The 12,876-nt window shown below is 41.2% G+C and overlaps 1 protein-coding gene across 2 annotated transcripts in view; it reads right to left on the reverse strand.

The window, feature by feature from the left end:
* The window catches only part of LOC118211460 (neural cell adhesion molecule L1-like), a 53,170-nt gene extending 52,075 nt beyond the window's left edge, over window positions 1–1,095 (reverse strand). Inside the window, exon 1 of one of the 2 annotated variants that reach the window (XM_035388678.1) lies at window positions 817–1,095. The gene's annotated coding sequence lies outside the window, so the exon portion shown is untranslated. The remainder of the gene's footprint in view (window positions 1–816) is intronic. The other variant, XM_035388677.1, reaches the window with a different exon arrangement.
* Between the last annotated feature and the right edge of the window lie 11,781 nt (window positions 1,096–12,876).

Consider the following 12,876-nt stretch of genomic DNA (forward strand, 5'->3'; position numbering starts at 1 on the left):
ACAAAAAATAAAAACAAAAAAAAAACATTTAAAATAATAGTAACACAGAACACCCTGTTGCATGTTCCACACACTCGACTGATACACATCCCACAATACATTTCATGCTTACATACTTAAGCACTTATATTGTACCTGTATACTACATATTGTACATAATTACATACTATATTTACATATATGCAAACATTATTGTTGTTGGTAAAAAGCAATAATGCAACAATAATTATAACTCATTATTATTATAATTAATATTATTATTATTAGTGTTGTAGTTGTTGCTGCTAAAAACAGCAATAGCGTAATAATTATAACTCACTATTATTCTAATAGAAAAAAACATATTTCATATAGATGAATGTTATTAATATATTATTATAGATAACACAACTATTAGCATCAGTAATAAAATAAGTAAAATAACATAAATAACAATAGTAATGGTCATTATATTTATCAAGATAATATTATTTATTACCCAAAAACTGCATATCTACTGACTTGATTTTCCGCATTTGTTTTGAAAAACTGAATTCATTCCGTTCGAGACCGGTGAGCATCTAAACCAGTAATTTGTAGACAAAAGCTGTAAGACCATTATACCGGTCAGTAAATATTATTGTTACTCATGTTACCCCCGCTGTGTTTCCCCCACAGGCTGATTGGGCCCGTTCTCCGACCGAGACTAGGTGTGTTCCCTCCATTACCCTCACCTGCTACCCTGGGAGGGGACATCCCCCTGACTGGAGGCTAGCCATTGTTTCAGCAGCCCTCTCATCCTATATGCTCAGTACTAGGCGCGGAGTCTTATCTTACCTTTTCTGGGGGGAAAAGATGGTCCTTGATTAGTTCCTTCCCTTCCCTGTTCCACTCCTTTTCTTTCTCTCCTTCTCTCTCTGATTTTTTTTTCTATCTCTCCAATAAATAGATTGTTCCTTCTTCAGTGATGCTGCAGTGTGGTAGAAAAACACACCCTCTTACAGTCTGTCTCCTCCCTTCTTCCCTCGCTCTGATTGGCTAGCGGGAAGAGGTGACATCACCTCCCTGTTTCTGTCGATTATTGACTGCAACCCCTCCTTTCCCCTCTCCCTCTCTCTCTTTCTCTCTCTCTCACACGCACACACACACATGCTCTCTCTCTCTCTCTCAATCTCTGTATTCCCTTGGTGCCTCCTTGCCCCGCCCTCCACCCCCCAATCCCCCCTCCCCCTCCCCGGCCCCTCCTCAGCCCAGTCCCTTCTCTCTCACTCTCTGCATCGCTTCCTGGCTCTGTCGACCAAGCACCAGCAGTTTGATATTTACCAGAAACAGAACCAGCAAACCATCTCTTTCCAGACGCTCAGTTCTTTGGACGCACACTGTCAGAAGCACCCCAGAAGGGGCCATACACTCCCAGTATCAACAGAGAGACGTGATTTGTCATGTGAAATCCACAGACCAATCAATGCAGCACTGCAGACAAAAGAACCCCCCTCCTCCTCAAACATGTCTACCCCGTGCAGCTGAGCTCATATCATTAATATACAGGATTTATTAACAAATTATGAATTATGAATGCACCGAGTGAACTCTACTGTGTTAACCTGAAAGGGAAAGGATGCCTCAAATTGACACATTTAAAATGAATGAAAATAAATCGCAGAAAAAAGTGCATATCTCAGTATATCACAATACACAGTGCTACCCTGCATATCGCAATATATACAGCGACACCTGCCACAGAATTAACAGAACGGAAATCTTTATTTTTTCTTAAACATATAGTGGAACATTTTCTTGAACTGTTGGATTGAGAATATGCAAACAAAATTAGTATCAAGCACTTAAATTTTCCACAAAAAAACAAAGGCAACTCTAAATTTGTCCACATTTAGGCTACTAGTTTTGTCAAAGTCATAATTGCAGACACATATTCTATCACTTCATCAGACTTGTCTCTATATTGTCGATAAAAACAATCATATTATAGATAACATTACTTTACATTTTATTTGGCAGAGGCCTTTGTTCAAAGCGATGAACATTAATTGCTTACCAAAGGTGGCTGGAACAACTACAGAACACAGGTCAGATAAGATACAAGTTTTGTAAAGTATCAGTTCTCCATAGCCATGAACATCAAGTCTAGTTTACACAGTGGACATTGGCTAAGTCAGTAAAGTTATAGCAAGTCATGAACGAGAAGTAAGGCATGGTTATAAGAGACATGATAAACAGCTACAACATCACAATGAAGATACAAGTGTAAGTTGAAAGTGATAGATCAGGATACACATGCTACATTTAAGTTATACTAGATTAGGGGTAGCCCTGCAAAGTGCAGGGTTGGAGTTAGTCAAGGTAGAGTCTGAAGAGATGTGTCTTCAACAGTGGAAAATACGTTGACTGAACGGTTTGTGGAGGAATGAAGAGTTTATTCCACCACCGGGAAGCTAGGGTGGAGAAGCGCTGTGGTCGGCTCGAGCGAGAACCATTCACCTGGATTGCAGGAAGTGGTTGTGCTGGCTTGTTGGGTTGAAGTATGACCTGTAGGTAGGAAGAGGCTGTCCTGTCGGCTGCAGCGTAGGCCAGACTCAGGACTTTGAAACTGATCCTGGCGGCAACCGGGGTGGCATGAGAGAACTTTAGAAGGTTTAAGACAAGTCAGGTAGCAGCGTTCTGGATGAATAGTAGAAGCTGGCTTGGCACAGGCTGGCAGGCGAGAAGGGAGATTTAGTAATCCAGACAGATTACCGTGGCCTGGACGATTAGCTGGGTGGAGTATGTAGCCAGGCACGGTCGATCAACATCAGGAGGAATCTGCAGAATCACGAAGCTGCCTCAGCGTGCTCCTTGAGGTCCAGCTGGTCCTCCAGGACCACCTCCAGGTTCTCCGCAGTGAGGCGGGCACTGTAGCACAGTCTAACGGTGACACCGAGCTCTCGCAGTCGCGAAGGCCTGTGAGAGATGAAGAGCAGCAAGGAGACACAAACGCAGCATCTTGCAGAGGGTTCTGTTTCCGGCTGGGGTTAATCTCCAGACTCATTACTGCTCATCTAGATGACCGCGCTCTTATTTAATATTCAGCCAGCAGAGGGAATAATGATTTTTTAAATAGTGTTTGTCCGGTGTGGTCTGTGAATCCACAGAAGCCTCAGTAATGAACAGGGTGTGTGCAGTTCTGGAAGATTTGAATAGGCTTTCATCAGAGTGTGTGTGTCTACAGCCCTCCTTTCTAGAGCTATTTAAGACATCTCACTGGTCTCTAATATACATACATATATATCCTTTATTTAACCAGGTAAAAGTCTCATTGAGATTAAAATCTCTTTTTCAAGAGTGACCTGGCCAAGAAAGCAGCATAAACATTGTTACAACAATAACACAAGAATACAAACAGACAAATACAACTGTCATACAATACAAATAAGTGAACACAATATCCAATTAAAATGCAATACAAGGTCAAGGACATAAACAGGTGCAATTTTCTAAAACGATTTCAGTTAAAATTTAGGAGCAATCACAATGACCAAGAGTACTATTTTCATGATCCTTTAAAATTGACTTAAATTTCCCCATAGTAATTAGTTCTGACAATTTCAGGTCCTTCTGTACCTTATTCCAGGAAAAGGGGGCAGTGTATTTAAAAGCTTTTTTGCCTAATTCTGTCCTAACTCTTGGAACCAACATCTGCAGGATATCGTGAGAATGCAGACCATATTGATTTTGGTTTTTACACATGTAATTACACAGATAAGAAGGAACCAGCCCAAGGAGAGATTTATATATAAAAGCCGACCAATGTGAAAGTCTGCGGACATACAGAGATGGCCACTTAGTAGCAGCGTACAGAGTACAGTGGTGCACAAGATTGCCACAGCCAGTAATAAAACGTAAAGCACAGTGGTATACAGTATCCAACTTCTTTAGGCACTGGTCAGGAGCATTCATAAAGAGCAGATTGCCGTAGTCCAACAAAGGTAAAAAAGTTGCAGATATCAAGCGTTTCTTTGCCTGGAGGGAGAAACAGGATTTATTCCTAAAGAAGAAACTTAAGTTTCAGCTTGGAAACAAGGTTTTCAATGTGTTTCCTGAATGACAAGTTCTGACCAATAATAATACCTAAGTACTTATATGTTGTGACCATTTCAATTTCAACCCCTTGAGCATCTGAGATCTTGGGGTGTTAGATTAGATATTATCTCTTTGCCATTTGAAAATAGCATGAATTTGGATTTGTCTGCATTTAATACCAACTTACGTTGAGTTAAATGGGACTGAACATCAAAGGCAGACTGCAAGAATCCAGGGGTTTGTACTCCTGATGGTGATGAGAAATAGATAACTGTATCATCTGCATAAAAATGGAACGCAGCATTTGATAAATTATCACAAAGATTATTTACATATATAGAGAACAGCAGTGGTCCTAGTATGGACCCCTGGGGCACGCCTTTTGAAACAGGGAGGAAAGAAGAGGAAGACCCAGCAAACTGGACACACTGTGTTCTTGCTGACAAGTAATTTGAAAACCAACTTACTGCATGCTCAGATAAGCCAATATTGTAGAGCCTATCCATCAAGGTGACATGATCAACTGTGTCAAAAGCCTTGGACAAATCAATAAAAAGAGCTGCACAGTATTTTTTGCAGTCCAGTGCCTCAATAATGTCATTCACCACTCAACCACTAATTGCAGTGGTTATTGTGCCGTGCTGTTTTCTAAAGCCTGACTGATGTTGTGATAAAATACCGTTTGTGTTTAAAAATTCTTTAAGTTGTTCACTAACAAACTTTTCAAGGACTTTAGCTAAAACACATAGTGTTATGTCTAATACACACTCTATTTTGGACACTGTACTACATATTGCAATATACCCCTCCCACTGTGTCATAACAGCTGTATGGCTATTGTGCTACATATACTGTATATTACAATATATAACAATATGGTATACACATTCTGCTGCAGATACTGCATATCAGAATATATCACAGTGTAATAAACAGATCCTGTTCCTGATACTTTATGTTACAATATATAACAATGCGGTATACACATTCCACTGCTGAAACTGTATATCACAAAATATAATGCTGTGGTATAAACATTCTGCTACTGATACTTCATATTACAATACATCGCTCTGCTATAAGGAAGTGTGTGTCCTCTCTCTTTCTGTCAAAAACAGACAGATGGAGGATAAACAGGGGGTGTGTGACTTTGCCAGTGAAGGAATATGACTCTTGTTTGTTCCTTGGCAAACCGGAGGGCACCAGATTGAGAGTTTTGATGTGCAGCAAGGGCGCTCAGGAGCAGTAGTCAGGTATGGCGCTCTGTAAAAGACCTTTCTGTACCACCCCCACATAAATCAGTAGTCAGGTATGGAGATCTATGAAAGACCTTTCTGTACCACCCCAATGAAATATGATGGACCACCGCCAATTAAATTAGCAGCACAAATTAGAAATAAGAAATATGAGAGCAAAATCCAATCATACATAAATGAAAATGAAAGAAGGTTCAATGATGAAATTGAGCTTTTAAGGTCAAATATTCACTGTACAGGCTCAAAACTATGAAAGACTTCGCTGAGATCATTACAAATGCACAAACACTTAATCAATCTCTTTTAAGCACAGATCAGTTTAGACTTGCTTTTAATTTATTTAATATTATTTTTATTTTGTCTCTTTTTATGATTGCATATTTTACTTCACTTTGTTATCTTTATGTCATCTTTATTAGTAAATTCCCCTGAAATTGAATTGTGTCTGAGTACCTTTTGAAAGGTGAAACTTGCATTGCATGAAAAGGGCTATAATAAAAATAAATAATAATAATAATAATGATAATAATTATTTAAGTTATATATATATATATACATATATATATTTTATTTTCATTTTCCAGCCTTGTCACAAGTGACTCATTTCTCAGAGCCTAATCTCATTATTAATGCTCAGAAGGTCAAGAGAAGGTCACCTGTACTCCTGGCCGCTGTCTTCCTGTTGAGCTCGATTTAGGCCAAAGTCCAGGCTTCTTGTCTGCTTGTACCCATGTTCTCTAGTAGGGAATCACCTGCCACCCCTAGTCCACTGCACGGAACACTGAAAAGCAGTGGAGAGGCCAAACGGAACAGGCCAAGGAAATGGGTTGTGGAATGCCTTACGAAAATAAACGAAGCTTGAGAATCCAGTTCAAAAACATTATAACTACCTGGTATTGACATTGCAGCACAGAGCAGTACATGTTAATTGTATTTACGCTCATTTGTAATGTCACATGATCATGCAGAATTATAACTAGAATCCTTCCTTTCCCATATCTCTCCTCTGGCCCAAATGTAACACTCTCAAGCTTCTCTGGGACTGATTTTCCCTGACACATTCAACCGTAGTCAACACCTTGGGTACTATGAGCAATTCAAATAGCCGTAACATGGAGATCAGCCCTGCATACATCAATGACAATATCTACAATCAAGTTATTAAGCATTGCGTATATTGTGTTCTTTTTGTTTGGTAATTGAAACAAAGAGGCAATGCGAATAATAGATCACTGTACATCTACTGATAACATATAGAAAAAAGTGAAGCTAGGTGTAGATAATTCTTTTTCACACATTGTATCTGCGTAAATGGAAAATATTTGAAAATGATATTTCCTGGTTCACTTCAAATGCTTTCAGTTTATAGGTGATGAAAATTCAGCTTCTCTTTTTCAATTATCACCTAATCTGGGGTTTTCCATTACATTACATTACAGGCATTTAGCAGACACTCTTATCCAGAACGACTTACACAACTTTATACATAGCATTTACACTGCATCCATTTATACAGCTGGATATATACTGAAGCAAAGCAGGTTAAGTACCTTGCTCAAGGGTACAACAGCAGTGTCCTACCCAGGAATCAAACCTCTGACCTTTTGGTTACAAGCCAAGTTTCTTACCCACTATGCTACACTGCTGCCTATTTTCCATATCAGAGGACCAACTGGAAAACGCAAAGTCAGGAATACTCAGATCTGGCCCTTGTGGCCAGTAGTACTGCTGGGTTTCTTTTCTACCTGATAGTTAATTGATCGCTTAATGTCTCTGTATCCCTCAGCAGGAGAGATATAACTCTCCTGGTGTCCCAGGTCTGAATCAGTCCTGATTAGAGGGGAAGAATCAGCAGTACTACTGGCCATAAGAGCCTGATTTCGGTATGTCCTCAGTCATCCGTAAGCAATTTTACTGCTTAGTCGCCTTTTCGCTGAAGCAATATTTTTGCAAACAACGGCATCTGCGTTCTCATAATTTTATAAAAATGCTGATCTGTTGCTTCTCCTGTGATATTCATGTTGAGCTGTAAACATGTTGACATAAACAAGGTATGATTCTGCTCACTGCGTGGTTCACCCTTGTTCTCATCCGCTTCACAAATGTCACAATCCTACATTTCCCAGCATCCTCTGCCCTGTCGCCATCACATACCTGTCCACACACAGCCTGGGAGGGGAAGGGGCACGTTACCCACGTGAACGGGACACACAGAACCGGCTTCCGCACTTAAAGAGAATCACAAGATTAAATTGCTCGTCAGCAAGAAAGGCAATCTCCATGTTCAGTATCTTGTGAATTTTGCTAATGCAAGAGTTGAGTGTAAACAAACATGGTGACTGTTATTATATTACAGGCTATTTGCAGTCGCTCTTGTCCAGAGCAATTTATACAGCTGTTACATAGCATTTTACATCCATTTATACAGCTGGATATATACTGAAGCAATTCAAGTTAAGTACCTTGCTCAGGGGTACAACGGCAATGTCCTACCCAGAAATCGAACCTATGACCTTTCGGTTACACAGCTACCCCACTCTCAGTCACCCCACTCACTCTGTTATGACACCTGACTTTCACTTTTGCTGAACTCCATCATCAGTCCTCAGACTTAAACAGTTTTGCAGTATAGGCACAATCTTCTCTGTAGTTTTCTGAACAGAGTTCACCTCTATGCCATTTGCACACTTGTTACACACTGAATGGTGTTTCATGTTCATGTGTCAGTTCGGGCTCGTTTAAATACTAACCAGAGTTAATGACCATTTACCCATTACCGGGTATTCATACTGTACCTTATAAAGTTTTCAACTTTCTCAACTTTGCAGTCATTAAACTATCAGATGCACATCACAGGAGAAAGTTTGTAACGTCTATAGCACTAGACGATACACACACAGACACACAGCCACAGACACACACACACACGCATATGTGCACACATGCAGACATACCTGCAACCATCTCTCCATAGGCCTAAGGACAAAGACTGAGCTGCCGATCAATTAGGTAACAGGCTGCACCTGCTTTCCAGCCTGTGGGTCGGGCCGGTGATTTCCCTGGTCCTGCAGCTCTCCTGTGAGTGGGGCTGGCGCTGTCCCTGGTCCTGCAGCTCTCATGTGAGTGGAGCAGTGCTGTCCCTGGTCCTGAAGCTCTCCTGTGAGTGGGGCCTGTGCTGTCTCTGGTCTTGTAGCTCTCTTGTGAGTGGGGCCTGTGCTGTCCCTGGTCCTGCAGCTCTCCTGTGAGTGGGACCTGTGCTGTCCCTGGTCCTGAAGCTCTACTGTGAGTGGGACCAGTGCTGTCCCTGGTGCTGCAGCTCTCCTGTGAGTGGGGCCTGTGCTGTCCCTGGTCCTGCAGCTCTCTTGTGAGTGGGGCCTGTGCTGTCCCTGGTCCTGCAGCTCTCCTGTGAGTGGGGCCTGTGCTGTCCCTGGTCCTGAAGCTCTACTGTGAGTGGGACCAGTGCTGTCCCTGGTGCTGCAGCTCTCCTGTGAGTGGGGCCTGTGCTGTCCCTGGTCCTGCAGCTCTCCTGTGAGTGGAGCCTGTGCTGCCCCTGGTCCTGCAGCTCTCTTGTGAGTGGGGCCTGTGCTGTCCCTGGTCCTGCAGCTCTCCTGTGAGTGGAGCGGTGCTGTCCCTGGTCCTGCAGCTCTCCTGTGAGTGGGGCCTGTGCTGTCCCTGGTACTGCAGCTCTCCTGTGAGTGGGTCCGGTGCTGTCCCTGGTCCTGTAGCTCTCCTGTGAGTGGAGCGGTGCTGTCCCTGGTCCTGCAGCTCTACTGTGAGTGGGGCCTGTGCTGTCCCTGGTGCTGCAGCTCTCCTGTGAGTGGGGCTGGCGCTGTCCCTGGTCCTGCAGCTCTCTACTGTTGTGGAAGAGTCTAGAATCTTTGTTTTTCCTCCGTGCCAAATCACAAACTATCAAGTGTGCTGAGAAAAATGTTTTACTACCGACTTCCTATAATGAATTCCCTACCTCTGTTCAGCACCCTGCTGCATTTCATTTCTTTTTATAAATGGCGTGAGAATGTTCTTTGCTGCTAGGAGGTATCATGGAATTAGACTAAAGGATTAGCCATACCCATAGAGGGTATGTTTTGCTTTAATATGTCAGTTATGGGTGTGACTATGTATGAGGCTATAAATGTCTGAAAGCTGTTCTGACAGGGGCAGAGCAGATGCATAATTATTTCTGTGCGTGTTCTCTCCATGCTGCATAAATAAATTTGCTTGATCAGTGTCTGAAAAAGTGTGTGGTTTTTTTTTCTCCATGGTACGGTCGTGCTTCATTTTTATTAAATGTGTGCACTTTACCGTTTTAAAGCTGTTTTAGAGATTTTTTAAATATCTTGTATATAATCTTGCATCTTGCAGTGTTCAAAATGCAGACTGTGCTCTACCAGTATTGTTTCACCACCATTTGTATTGCCAATTGTATGAAATACCGTATCTCTTCTGCTTCCCTTACGTGTCTGCCGTTAATTTTCTGTCAATACATTCACTGTTTGTACTTCTTTTCCCTATAACAAGTTCCACCTCAGAATGATCTCCATTACAAAGCTTCAGGTAAATTCCACCAGCATTAAAAACATCAGGCTGGCTGGTCAGGGGTCCCATCAGGGTCCAAGTTGAACTATGCGGTTGTTCCCTGTACTTGGACCGGTACTTCTCTCTAGGGGTTTCGTCATACTTGTTCCTGGTTATGGTTATACACTTTGTTGTACGTCGCTCTGGATAAGAGCGTCTTCCAAATGCCTGTAATGTAATGTAATGTAATGGTCAGTAGTGAAGGAGATTCTCATGTTCGATGGATGCCGCTGCATTCTCTCTTTAAGCTTTGCGGTTTCGTGATAAACGAGGGTGCTGGATCGCCCGCACTCTGTTGCACACTCTGGGCGTGTGCTCCTCCCTCTCCCTCCCCCAACCTCCCCCGCCCCCGCCCCCGCCCCCTCCCCTTCCCGGAAAAGATGCAGAATTCCCCGCTCACGTTGGGAAAGAGGGGAGACCCCAATAAAAAGTTCACAAATGTCACCCCACAAAACGTAACAGCCAAATAATTTTTTTAAAATGTGCATTTGAATCTTTAATAAAAACAAAGATTCAGTTTAAGACAGGAAAAAGAAAAGGGTTAAGTAGAAAACCTTGGAGTAAAGAAAGAAATATGTTTCCAAAGCCATAAATATAAAGTGTGTTCTGAATTTCCTTTCTTACATAACATTCATCTGTCTTGGCAGGGAAGAGAAAGAGTTTGTTTTTGGACACACTGTACCAAAAGTCAGTAAAAGCCAGAGAAAAGGGGTCACTGACCATGGCAAGGTTTTTTACTTTACCCAACACTTTTTCCTGTCTCAAACAAAGCTATGTATTTATTAAAGATTAAAATGCACATTTCTGTACTCATATCATAGATAACTTGCAAACATGACCTTCGTATCTAAGATAATATGCAGACAGTATATTAATGTTTTAGACAATAGGAAGAGAAAATAAAGTTCATTGTTAAAACATACAACCCAAAATCAGAAAAAGTTGGGAAATACTGATTCATCTGACCACAATACACGTTTCCACTGCGTGATGGTCCATCCCAGATGCCTCCGAGCCCAGCGAAGTCGACGGCGCTTCTGGACATAGTTAACATAAGGCTTCCTTTTGGCACAGTAAAGTTTTAACTGCCATTTGTGGATGTAACTACGTATTGTAGTGCTTGACAAAGATTTCCCAAAGTAATCCTGAGCCCATGTGGTTATATCACTTATAGATAAATGACGGTTCTTGATGCAGTGCCGTCTGAGGGATCGGAGAGCACAGTCAGTCAGCTTAGGCTTGCGCCCTTGCCCCTTATGCACTGAAATTCCTCCAGATTCCTTGAATCTTTTAGTTATGTTATGCACTGTAGAGGGTGAAATATCAAAATCCCTTCCTATCTTTCTTTGAGGAACATTTTTTTTTTTTAAACATTTCAATAATTTTCTCACGCATTTGTTGGCAAACTGGCGAGCTTCGGCCCATCTTTGGTCCTAAAGGACTAGGCCTTTCCTGGATGCTGCTTTTGTACCAAATCATGATACAATCAACTGTTGACATCACCTGTTTCAAATCACATCATCATTTAATTATTTAACCTCACTACTAGCCCTAAATTGCCCCCATCCCAACTTTTTTTGTAATGTGTTGCAGGCCTGAATGGCAGGAATGGATGTATATTTACAAATTAAATGAAGTATGTGTTCATACTGTCTGCAATGAAATACAAGTCAAAGTAAATTTAGAAATCACTGCTTTATTTTTTTATTTGCATTTTCCATACCGTCCCAACTTTTTCCGAGTTGGGTTTGTAGCTATTTACATCCATTCTTTTAATTTTATATTCTTTGTTTTTCCTTCAGGTGTGCTGAACATTATACTGTATATTTTATCTATTTTAACATCTATTTTAATATCTTATATAATCTTTTCCATTTAATTTATTTTAAACATTTCTATATCGTACAACACTTCAAGCTGTATTTTCCATGCATGACAGGTGCTTTATAAATAATGCTTACCAGCTTTTTTTCCATTTAGAATGAAAATTTATACAATTATAAAAGTAAAATAGATTGTAAAAGTAATTTTAAGTAATCCAACTGAATCCCTGTGTGTGTTGTCCATGAGTTTTTTTTTTATGTAGTGAGGATTTAGGCTGGGTATACTGTTAAGTGTGTAATGATGTTTTTATTTATTTTAAGGGGGTAAATAAATAATGCTGAGAGTTAAGCTCTCATTTACAGATGAATCCTGAACAAAAGGGGATGTAGATGAAAAGTACAGAAGTGAAACGCAGTATATGCTTTGTATTGTGTGTCATGCAAATAAATTTAGATTTGAAACACTGAACTGTAAAATGCGAAGACAGACCAACCATCAGCATTCCTTGTGTGTGATTATTTATTTTCCTCCCTTCAACAAAGCATTGTTACAGGAGCTTGTGCGTGTACACAAACCATCACCCTGCCCTGTTACGGCATGTGCCCTGTGACTTCCCCCCCCCCCCCCCCCCAGCTCCCCCCACCTTAACGCCCAGTTCGCTTCATCATGCCAATGCTTACTACAAAGCATGAGACAGATTCTACCAGAACCGGGGGAAAAAAAAAAAAACTTAAGTTGTGAGATGAACCCCTTCAAAAGTGCCATTGATACATTGTGTAAAACAAGAAAAAAAAAACTTTGTTCTTTATTTGAAAGTGAGTCGCACGTGTGTGTAGGGAAAGATTCACTCAGCACAACAAAGGCAGTATTTTCTACATTTTTAAACCTCACTTTCACACAGTTCACTAGCATGAGTGTTTCAGTGGCGTCGCACACACACTCGCTGGTCTGGGAAGGGGACCCTGACTGCTGCTCTTAAGTAAATGCACTTATGTTCTGCGTCGTAAGTCACTGTGGATAAGAGCGTTTGCTGAAACTGCATCTGCATCTCGCATTTAGCAGACACTCATATCCAGAGCGACTTACACAGCGAAAAATCAATATACAATTTTCCTCCACCCGATCGACAGTTCCATCAACAGCCTAGGAGTGCCACTCCTATATT

The sequence above is a fragment of the Anguilla anguilla genome, chromosome 13, assembly GCF_013347855.1.
Source record: "Anguilla anguilla isolate fAngAng1 chromosome 13, fAngAng1.pri, whole genome shotgun sequence".
Classification (NCBI taxonomy): Eukaryota; Metazoa; Chordata; class Actinopteri; order Anguilliformes; family Anguillidae; genus Anguilla; species Anguilla anguilla.